Source organism: Podarcis erhardii (genome assembly GCF_964252035.2).
Source record: "Podarcis erhardii genome assembly, chromosome: 11".
Classification (NCBI taxonomy): domain Eukaryota; kingdom Metazoa; phylum Chordata; class Lepidosauria; order Squamata; family Lacertidae; genus Podarcis; species Podarcis erhardii.
In genome coordinates, this window is record NC_138501.1 from 12,921,186 (window position 1) to 12,932,551 (window position 11,366).

An 11,366-nucleotide genomic window follows, 5' to 3' on the forward strand; every position below is an offset into this window, starting at 1 on the left:
CACAGATGACATGGACAAGAATAGATCAAATATGGATTACTAGTGGAATGGCTCCAAAGATAAAAAAAGTGGAAATCTGCCCAAAGACATGCTCCGACCATAACGCGGTAAAGATGGAAATGAAGGTAACAACAACTGGTTCCTTTAGATGGAGAATGAATGACACCCTTTTTAGAGATCCAGAAGTTTACAAAAAGGCCCAAAAAACTTTGAGGGACTATTTTGAGATAAATTTGAGGACAGAGGTGGAGAAAAGAGTGATCTGGGACGCAAGCAAGGCCGTGATGCGAGGTTTCCTAATACAGCAGAATTCCTTAAAAAGGAGGAAACAAAATGAGAAGAAAGACAGGATTTTGGATAAAATTAAAGAAGGCGAAAAGAAACTGAGGTCGAAACCAAAGTCTCATGAGATTTTGAGAGAAATTAAGTTTTACCAGATGCAGTATATGGAATTGATGAATCAGGAGATAGAATGGAAAATTAAGCAAATGAGACAAAGGACATTTGAATCAGCAGATAAATGTGGGAAACTTCTATCATGGCAACTGAAGAAGAGACAGAAACTGAATACGGTCACAAGTTTGGAGGTGGATGGAAAGAATATCTCTAAGCCAAATGAGATTAGTAACTGCTTTCAGAGTTATTTCAGAAGACTGTATGCACAAGGGCCGGAAAATGAAGGAGAAATGGAAGATTTTCTTAAGAACTATGGATTACAAAAAATTTCGCAACAGAGTATGATGGTTTTAAATGAGAAAATAACCGAGCAAGAAATAGAGGGGGCCATTCAAAATATGCAATTAGGGAAATCTCCAGGACCAGATGGACTAACCTCCAGATACTACAAAGCACTAAAGGAATGGTTAATACAGCCGCTTAAGGAGGTTTGTAATGAAATATTAGAGGGGAGAAAGGCACCTGAATCGTGGAAAGAAGCTTTCATTTCACTTATACCAAAGACTGAAGCTGACAAGAAACAGATCAAGAACTATCGCCCTATATCATTACTTAATGTGGATTACAAAATATTTGCAGACATTTTGGCAAAAAGATTAAAGAAGGTGTTGGTGGAGGAGATTCAAAAGGACCAAGCAGGCTTTCTCCCGGGTAGACATTTATCAGATAACGTAAGGAATATAATTGACATTATAGAAATGTTGACAGTTAATACTAATACAAAGGCAGTTTTGATTTTTGTGGACGCGGAGAAAGCCTTTGACAATATCTCTTGGAATTTTATGAAGAAGAATCTCCATGGGATGGGGGTAGGCCAAAGGTTTGAAAACGGTATAGGTGCAATATATTCGGAACAAAAGGCAAAACTAATTGTAAATAATGTGGTTACTGATGAACTTTCCATAGAAAAAGGGACACGGCAGGGATGCCCAATTTCCCCGTTACTCTTTATATCAGTCCTGGAGGTTTTGTTGAATATGATAAGGGGGGACCAGCTGGTGAAAGGGGTTCAGGTCGGAGCCAGAGAGTACAAATTGAAGGCTTTTGCAGATGACTTAGTTTTGACCTTACAAGAGCCAGACACTAGTACAAAAAGAGTTTTAGAATTAATTCGAGTTTTTGGTCAGATTGCAGGATTTAAACTGAATAAGCAAAAAACTAAGGTTTTGGAAAAAAATTTAACAAATGTGGAAAGAGAGAGGTTCCAAGAGGAAACTGGATTAATTATGGTAAAAAGAGTGAAATATCTGGGAATTAACATGACATCTAAAAATGTGAACTTATTTAAAGACAATTATGATAAGTGCTGGACAGAGATAAAGAAAGACTTAGAAATATAGTCGAACTTGAAGCTTTCCTTGTTAGGCCGAATTGCAGTGATTAAAATGAATGTGCTGCCTAGAATGTTATTTTTGTTTCAGACACTACAAATTGTGGATAAATTAAATTGTTTCAAGAAGTGGCAGAAAGATATATCTAAATTTGTCTGGCAGGGCAAAAAGCCCAGAATAAAGTTTAAGATACTTACTGATGCAAAAGAAAGAGGGGGTTTTGCCCTGCCGGACTTAAGACTGTATTATGAAGCGGCAGCATTTTGCTGGTTGAAAGACTGGCTACTACTTGAAAATGCAGACATTCTGGATTTGGAAGGTTTTAACAATATGTTTGGTTGGCATGCATATATCTGGTATGACAAGCTTAAAGTGCACAAGGGTTTCAAAAACCATATTGTCAGGAAAGCACTATATAATGTTTGGATTCGGTATAAGGATTTGTTGGAAAACAAAACTCCCAGGTGGCTATCACCAATGGAGGCTAAAGAGGTGAAGAAACTTAATATGAGAACTAATTGGCCAAAATATTCTGAGATTTTGGAACTAGAAAGTGGTGAATTTAAATTACAGAGCTTTGAGAAGATAAAGTCCAAGGTACGAGATTGGCGCTATTATTTTCAAATAATGGAGGCCTTTAAAGAAGACAGGAAAATTGGATTCCAGGTGGAAAAATCGAAATTAGAAACTGAATTGTTAGAACCCAATACGAAGAATTTATCAAGGATGTATAACTTGCTGTTGAAGTGGAATACAATTGATGAGACAGTTAAATCAGCCATGATTAGATGGGCACAGGACTTAGGTCATGATATTATGTTTGCTGACTGGGAACAGTTGTGGACCACAGGTATTAAATTCACGGCTTGTAATGCCTTAAGAGAAAACATTATGAAAATGATTTACAGGTGGTACATGACCCCAGCCAAGCTTGCGAAGATTTATCATTTGCCCAATAATAAATGTTGGAAATGTAATGAGACCGAAGGTACCTTTTTTCACCTTTGGTGGACCTGCCCAAAGATTAAGGCCTTCTGGGAACTGATTTATAATGAAATTAAGAAAGTACTTAAATGTACTTTTCATAAGAAACCAGAGGCATTTCTTTTGGGTATGGTCGGCCAATTGGTGTCAAGGAGGGATAAGATCTTTTTTATGTACGCCACAACGGCAGCAAGGATCCTTCTAGCAAAGTATTGGAAGACACAAGAGTTACCCACGCTGGAAGAGTGGCAGGCGAAAGTGATCGACTTTATGGGATTGGCAGAAATGACCGGCAGAATCCATGACCAAGAGAAAGAGACTGTGGAGGAAGACTGGAAGAAGTTTAAAGCATATCTTAAAAATTGCTATAAAATTGAGGAGTGTTAAAGTGTTAAGGGAAAGGAAGATGTATAATTACAGCTATATATATCTTTTGATTCAAAGTGTAATTGAAAGGAGAATAAGTTACACTATAATTGGCTAAAAGGGTTGCTGAAAAATTTTGAAATTAGGATGCAAAAGGGGGAAGGTACGGGGAAGTCCGAGAAAAGAGGCTTATGAAAATGAGGTTAAGAAAGCAAAAATGTATGTATGTGTCTATGTTTGTTGTTGTTTGTATTGTTTGGTGTTCTTTCGTTGTTAAAATTGGAAAATTAATAAAAATTATAAAAAAAAAGATAGGCAGATTTAATAAATAATAACAATGGGTCACATTCTCTTAGAGTGCCCTTTACACAGCAGACCTCGCCAACTGATGCTGAGCAAAATGTTGGATCTCCGGCTCATAACTTCAAGAAGAAGTCAAATATGTTTCTCCTGGCAGATTGGGACAGAGATATTACAATTTTACCCGAAATGGTTCCCAACGAACTATCCTTTCGGGAAATAGATAGGGCGTAGCAGAACATCCAAATGCGCACAACTATAGCGTGACCTTATAACGCTTGATAGCTTCACCCTTGTCTTTTTAATTATTCCAATTACTTGAAACATTTTATACTGTGATGCCAATAAAGGTATTTGATTTAATAATAATAATAATAATATTAATAATAATAATAGCACACACACTGGAAAAAGATACAATCAAATATTTATCATAAATTAAAATAGATGTATACTCCAAGATTAATTCCTAACACAAGACTGATAGCATCTCTATGCAATTCACTCTGTGTGTGTGTTTATGAATGCTTTTGCTGTGCATCTGATTGCAGCAGCTTTTAGCAAGCAATTTATAGATCTGAAGTTCCTGCTGTGGACCGCAAAGAGATTAGAGCAGTGTGCTGTCCCCATGGGCAAATTCCTCCCCAGCAATATGTCTAAGCATTAAACATGCTGCTGTGTGTCTACGGAGGGCTTTGTGAAATGACCGTGGCAGCTCTTGTTAAAGTGTGACAAGAGGAGCACCCCCACAAAGCATCTATTTCTAAATGTTTCTGTCCAGCAATCAGGCCTTTTTGTGAAAGAATGGTGTTGACACAGGAAGGAGCAACAACAAAAATAAGGGAAATAATAGCCACTTGATGCAAATAAAACTAAATAAGGGATTGAGTCCCCCCCCCGCCCTATTATCAAGCAATTTTTGTGAGATAGCATTGGGTGGGATTTTTACCTCAAGATGAGCTGAGTTCATTCAACGCTTCCCTCCCTCAGCAGTCTGTGAGAACAAAGACTTGCCATTAATAGTGAAGACAAAGGAGTGTTTTATAGCCAAATAAATTGTATCGGGGAAATTTGAATTTATCCACCCTCCCACCCAAGGATCAAATAGATGTTAAGAAATGCAATGCAAAAAATATTGCTAAGATTTAACAGGGCAACAATAACAATCTCCTTCGCTTTTGCAAGGCTCAGATACACAGTACTTCCAACCTGGGGGCAAGGTCTTACAAATTGGTATTAATCAATGAGTTCTCTTGCCTTTTTTGTTTTGGCTTCAGTGGTCATAGATGGATTTGATTTTGCAGTAAATTATTTGCTGCCCTTGAAGCTGTTTGCAAAAAGATCTGGCAACAATCTCCTGCTGCCACATAAAATACAGACACCTTTAAATTTGTTCATATAAGTTAAACAAGCATGGTAAACAACTATTGAAATTCAGAACATTAAGCAGCAGAAGAGAAGCGCCAGCCTGAATGTTTATTCTGAAGACACATTACTTTCCCTCTTGGACATTGGTGGCGCTGTGGTATAAACTACTGAGCTCCTGGGGCCTGCCGATCAGAAGGTTGGCGGTTCGAATCCCCACAATGGGGTGAGCTCCCGTTGCTCAGTCCCAGCTCCTGCCAACCTAGCAGTTTGAAAGCATACTAGTGCAAGTAGATAAATAGGTACCGCTGCGGCAGGAAGGTAAACGGCATTTCTGTACTCTCTGGCTTCTGTCATAGTGTCCCGTTGCACCAGATGTGGCTTAGTCATGCTGGTCACATGACCCAGAAAGCTGTTTTTGGACAAACGCCCGCTCCCTCAGCCTGAAAGCAAGATGAGCACCACACCCCCATGGTCGCCTTTGACTGGACTTAAGCATCTAGTGGTCCTTTACCTTTTTACCTTTTTTACTTTCCCTCTTGCTCAACTCCAACAAAATCTCTCTCTTAACTTGTGCAAAGTAGATTTCTCCATTTCTGAGGACAGAACTATTCATGACAGTTAAAGGCTACAACTTCAAAAGTAGCTTGCCACTGAACAGCTAAGAACCACAGCAGCACACGGAAATGCCATTTACCTTTCCGCTGGAGTGGTACCTATTTATCTACTTGCACTGGCATGCTTTCAAACCGCTAGGTTGGCAGAAGCTGGGACAGAGCAACAGGAGCTCACCCCATTGCGGGGATTCAAACTGCTGACCTTCTGATCCGCAAGCCCAAGAAACTCAGTGGTTTAGACCACAGCTCCACCCGTGTCCCAAATAAACAAGCACACAACCACTGATAGGTCCACCCGCCATTGTGAGGCTCAAAGCAATGAAGATGATGCCTCCTCAGCTGTTGCCATTGGCTGTGGGTTTCTTGTGATGTCACAAAAGCACCTGTTGATCTACTTGCTCTGATGTGCTTTTGAACTGCTAGGTTGGCAGGAGGTGGGACAGAGCAACGGGAGCTCACCCCATTGCGGGGATTCGAACTGCCAACCTTCTGTTCAGTAAGCCCAAGAGGCTCAGTGGCTTAGACCACAGCGCCACCCGCATCCCTACAAAATGTACACATTGGTTTTGAGGAGGTATGGGGCAGGAAGAGTTTAAGTATGCACACTGATGAACTGGATTTGGGGGGCTGCTGCTTTTAGACACTATTATTCTTTCCCAAGACACTTCTTGTAGGGAATGTAGCTCCGGCAGGTTTAGTTTATTGCTGAAAAAAAGCCAAGAACACCAAGCTAAATATTCAGCAAAGCTGATTCACTGAGAAACAAAAGGTGGGTGCATTCTCTTGGTCCAGGAAGCAATTATAACCTCCTCCATTTCCTCTAGTTGTTTTTCTCTCTCAGCTGATCTTGCGTCAGTTTTATCCAGGCTAAGCAGCAGGCAAATAGGCTGGAAACCAACTTTACCTCAGACAGACCCTGGGAAAAGTATGGAAAAGGAAATTGCTGGGGGAGAAGGGGACAGACAAGGAAAGGGACTGCATGCACTCTGAGTGCATATAGAAAACTTAGTCACACTTGCAAAAAGGAATAGATATGTGAGGTTTTACCTTTAGAAAACAGGGAGCAGAGATCACTCTTAAACCTCGTAGTGAGGAGCCCCTCGGTGTGTCTCCTCTAGAGGTGCAGGGAGCACCAGAAAGTAAATATGTAAGGATGTTTTCCTGAAGTGGGAGCTCCTGGGATTATGGCACATCAGGCAGTCTCCTGGGCCTATAGGCTAATAGTAAACTAGTTATGTCAGTGCAGATCCTTACGTAGCCAATAGCACAGTCAGAAACTCAAGAGGGAAACAGAAGCAGGCTTGGAGGCTTGCAGAGGTACATTTTGAAAAAGTAAGTTTGTAGAAGTACAATTTTTAAAAAGACTCCCCCCTCTGAAATGGAGGGGCATTAAATATTGACTGTTAGAAAAATGGGCAAAGAACTCTGATGGATTATGCTGGCTGAGGGTGGGCTTGGCTGGAGCGCCAACCAGGAGAGCTCATTGTTCCAACATTTTGTTGCAGGTCTCACTTGTTTGCTTCTGTGGCTAGGAAATGCTCTGCTGTCGCTCTTCAGAATATTGAAAGAAATCATTTCGACCTGTATCACTTCTACTTATTAAAAAGCCAAGTACAAAAAAACTTGCAGGATAAATATGGGGAGTGTTGGAATATTTCCCGCCGTTCTGCCCGGACACTGAGGTCCAGCGCCAAGGACCTTCTGGTGGTTCCCTCACTGCGAGAAGCAAAGCTGCAGGGAACCAGGCAGAGGGCCTTCTCGGTAGTGGCACCTGCCCTGTGGAACACCCTCCCACCAGATGTCAAAGAGAAAAACAACTCCCAGACTTTTAGAAGACATCTTAGGGAAGTTTTTAATGTTTAATAGACTATTGTATTTTAATATTCTGTTGGAAGCCGCCCAGAGTGGGCGGGGTATAAATAAATTATTATTATTATTATTATTATTATTATTATTATTATTATTATTATTATTTCTAGCACATAGGAAAGGTTCAAATGACATGGTGGCTAGTTCCTAGATCAGTCTCTGAAGTGTGGTTTATGCGGGCTTTGGCAAGCCTGCCACATTTTAAGAATGTGCAGCGCAAATTTGTTGATGGTTTTCAAATACCACAGTAATATCATAGTGTCAGAGCTGCCTCTAGGTCCCAGCTCACAGAGGACCAACGCTAGCCAGTAATAACGTATAAAAGTCTTTATTGAAGGTTAGTTTCCATTTCCAAACCGCAGCGTGCAACTCTACATCTTAGAAGCTAGACCGGCGAAGCTCCATCTGAGTCTCCGCCTCCTAGACACCAGTTTAAGACTCTAGCCTTACTCCACCTCTTCCGTTGTTCTTTCCTCCTCTGGGTCCTTCTGCCCCCTGGGGTTTCCTCCTTTCTGGACTCTTCTGACGCTGACCCCCCTGAGTCTTGCCCCTCCTTCCGGCGGGCTTTAGGACCTGGCTCCCTACCTGCTGTGCCGCTCGCCTGTACATTTGAACTTGGCGCGCGCGCCCAGCCGGTAACCTTCCTCTTGACCGTTTCCCCGCTCTCCGATGGAGGCGTGGTCAATCCTGACTCATCTCCTCTCGCTGGTGGTGAGAACACTGGTCCCGATGCCTGGGACTCCTCCCCCCCACTGCGCTCTGGTGGGGAAGCTGGTCCTGATTTCCAACTGCTGCTCTGGGAGTCCCCGCTGGCCCCTTCCTTCTGGGGTTTCCCCCTTGGCACCCCCCTTGCCCTGGCCATTGGCGCTCCCTTCTGTGAATCTTCCGATTCGCTGGAGAGGCTCATGGAATCCCTCGGACCACTTTCATCTCCTGTGCTTCCCTCGGATTCCTCCCCCTCGCTCTCCATTTCCTCCCTCTCCTGTGCCTCTGCTCCTGAGCCCCTGACACATAGAATCATAGAATCATAGAATCATAGAATCATAGAGTTGGAAGAGACCACAAGGGCCATCGAGTATCTGGAGGCATGTGCTACATAACTGTGAATCCCTTATCCTGGTGCTTCCAAACTTACATATTGCGCACCTATTTTGAGAGCTTAGTCTTGGGCAAAGATTATTTGGGGGTAGTTTTAATAATAATACTTTATCTTTGAATTGTTTTCTGCAGCTAAAAAAAATCACGATTAAAAAATATGTCACGCACCCTTTGAAACCCAGGGGAATGTGTAATACTTTGGGGAAAATGACTTTACCCTATTACTACTTGGTGGCGCTATCGCTACCTGACCATCCATGAAAGGGAGTGTTTGTGTGGCAAAACACACTTGCAACCCTTAGATCATTATCTGAAAAATGGAGTAGTCCCTGGAAACACATGCTGATTTATGTTGCAAACTGTAGAGATCTCCAGGGAGTAACAAGAGAACCATTTTCACTGCAATCTGGTTGTAAAATGCTTCTTGCTGCCTAAAATGCTACCAATAAAGTGAAATTACACTATTGCGGCATCCTGCTCCCCCAGATGCATGAAGTCGCCTAAGAATGTAAGATGATGATGATTTTATTTATTTATTTATTTATTTATTTATTTATACATACATACATACATACATACATACATACCCCACCCATCCAGCTGGGTTTCCCCAGCCACTCTGAGCAGCTCCCAACAGAATATTAATAATAACTTTTTTTAAAGCGACAAAACATCAAACACTAAAAACTTCCCTAAACACGGCTGCCTTCAGATGTCTTCTAAAAGTCAGATAGTGTTTATTTCCTTGACATCTGATAGGAGGGTGTTCCACAGCGTGGATGCCACTACCGAGAAGGCCCTCTGCCTGGTTCCCTGTAATCTCACTTCTTGCAGCGAGGGAACCACCAGAAGGCACATGGAGCTGGACCTCAGTGTCCGGGCTGAACGATGGGGGTGGAGACACTCCTTCAGGTATACTGGGCCCAGGCCGTTTAGGGTTTTAAAGGTCAGCACCAACACTTTGAATTGTGCTCGGAAATGAACTGGGAGCCAATGGAGGTCTTTCAGGACCGCTGTTATATGGTCTCAGTGGCCACTCCCAGTCACCAGTCTAGCTACCACATTCAGGATTAATTGTAAGATGCATGTATACACACCTAAGTGTGCATATTTTATACACATTGGAGTATATGCCCTGTTAACTGGGTGTGACGTAGAGATAACTGGAATACAGAATACTCCCAGACTGAATTTATCATGAGTACAGTCTGTAAGCAAATGGGAAACCATTAATTTTTTTGTAACGAGACCCACCCATACTCACTGTCTAATACTTGATAAATATAATCACATTTGCTTATCAACTACCAGCTCTGTGGGTCCTTACCTACCAATAATGTTTGATATATACCTGCTTCTTTTATAAAGGTAAAGGGACACTTGACCATTAGGTCCAGTTGTGACCGACTCTGGGGTTGCGGTGCTCATCTCGCTTTATTGGCCGAGGGAGCCGGTGTACAGCTTCCGGGTCATGTGGCCAGCATGACTAAGCTGCTTCTGGCGAACCAGAGCAGCGCACGGAAACGCCGTTTACCTTCCCGCCGGAGCGGTACCTATTTATCTACTTGCACTTTGACATGCTTTCAAACTGCTAGGTGGGCAGGAGCTGGGACCGAGCAACGGGAGCTCACACCGTCACAGGGATTCGAACCGCTGAACTTCTGATCGGCAAGTCCTAGGCTCTGTGGTTTAACCCACAGTGCCACCCACGTCCCAATCTGCTTCTTTTAAGAACCATTAAATCAGAATCTGAACAATTCTTATCTTTTTACCAGCTTTTGATTGCCAGTTGGCAGGCAATTCTAAATAAAAATTCTTTATCATTATTGGGCCAGGAAGGCATGCATTTATCACTTGCTGAAGGCGATATAAGTACTATCCAGGAGTCAATCTTATGATTTGTTGCAGTGCTATCAAATATTGCTTAAATGACTCAGGAAGGAACTTGCTCCTGGCTGTGTGATTTTGAAGCTCGTCAGAGACTACAGATGAACATTCATCACCTAATGGTCTACTAAAGGCTAAAAGCACATAAGTCATCTTTATTCTGATTTTTGTCTTGCTGCATCATGTAGCTTCCAAAATCCTTTCCATTTCCCCTCTTAGGTAATGAAGTAGTTTGAGTTCAGCCATTTCGTGCTACTAACAATAAACATTTTTATAGCAGCGTGAACAAGGTACTTGAGAGAATGTGGCCATTGGATATTTGTAGCTCTGCTTAGCTATAGCAAAGCCATTAACTATTGTAACCACAGCATCTCTTTGACCTCTCTCATGCAAATTACAATGGCTGTTTTCTGGATCAAAACCTCAAGACTAAACCTATTCAATATTGTTTGTAACCAATGACCCATTTACTCCTTTTTTTGTCCTACATTTTTATAGCTACATTGCTCCTGATAAGATACATTAGACATTATAGTTTAGCTTATGCAAAGTCTATTATCCTTTCTTGGGAAGGGCCCCAGCCCTTATTCTAAGATAGATTCCCAAACTTTTGGTGCCTCCACACCTCGTATCAAAGATGGAAGGAAACCTCACCTTTACAATATACATGCAGTCCTCTTCTTTGCAGCTGTGGGACAGCTTGTTAATAGTACCATGGTACCTCGGGTTACAGACGCTTCAGGTTACAGACACTTCAGGTTACAGACTCCTCTAACCCAGAAATAGTACCTCGTATTAAGAACTTTGCTTCAGGATGAGAACAGAAATTGTCTGGCGGCAATGCAGCGGCAGTGGGAGGCCTCATTAGCTAAAGTGGTACCTCAGGTTAAGAACAGTTTCAGGTTAAGAACGGACCTCCAGAATGCATTAAGTTCTTAACCCGAAGTACCACTGTACTAAACTCTCATCAATAAAAATAACGGCACAAAATATCACAGAACATACAAAACCATGTGAAAGGATCAAACTGAGAAACAAGGACACACAACTTACCAAATTATTTTTAAGTCCTCGAGAACGAATTAAGTTTTTA

General features: G+C 41.9%; 1 long non-coding RNA gene across 1 annotated transcript; it reads right to left on the reverse strand.

Annotated features, from left to right (window-relative positions):
- Positions 1-6,099: 6,099 nt before the first annotated feature.
- LOC309352259 lies at positions 6,100-11,094 on the reverse strand. Its single transcript, XR_014161205.1, has 2 exons — positions 10,928-11,094; positions 6,100-6,335 (listed from the first exon to the last, which is right to left on the reverse strand). It is a non-coding gene; the product is annotated as an uncharacterized lncRNA (long non-coding RNA).
- Positions 11,095-11,366: the final 272 nt, after the last annotated feature.